The following is a 581-nucleotide window of genomic DNA, read 5'->3' on the forward strand; positions in this document are numbered from 1 at the left end:
AGGGTAAATTCTTTGGATACAAGAAAGATCTGATCTTCATCCTTTTCCATCCGAAATTCAATCATTTCCCAGACGCTTTGTGATCAAATGATATGAAATTAATGTATCTCCCTTGGCGTGAGTTCCTCGGGGGATGAAAGAAGCCCCCAGTCCATTCAGTGAGACGAAAAAATAAAGGAATTTCTTCACCTGTGGAAAGCGTATTTTTTCTTTCACCTTCCGGATTTCCAAGAAGGTGTGAACGGCGGGAGATGGGATGCTGGGAGGAACATCTGCGGCTCTTGGAGATGCTGTGTGCGAGCTAGCTACTCTCGCGGTCGTAAATAGTGGTGTAATTGAGGATAAATGACTAAAAAGAAAGGGGAAATGTATCACTTTACATACGCACTCGCAGACACATAGAGGAAAATATTCGTTCTAAAGATGTTACACAAAGTAGTGAATATTTGCTATGGTCACTGACAAGAAATCCATACTTTGCCCCTTTACTTGCTAAATACAGATATTGAAATAACTGACAAAAGCAGAATTTGCTTTTGTTTTTGAAAGTATCATAAGATTACAGCCAGTCGTACTCTCCG

This window comes from Penaeus monodon, chromosome 31 (assembly GCF_015228065.2).
Source record: "Penaeus monodon isolate SGIC_2016 chromosome 31, NSTDA_Pmon_1, whole genome shotgun sequence".
NCBI classification, from domain to species: domain Eukaryota; kingdom Metazoa; phylum Arthropoda; class Malacostraca; order Decapoda; family Penaeidae; genus Penaeus; species Penaeus monodon.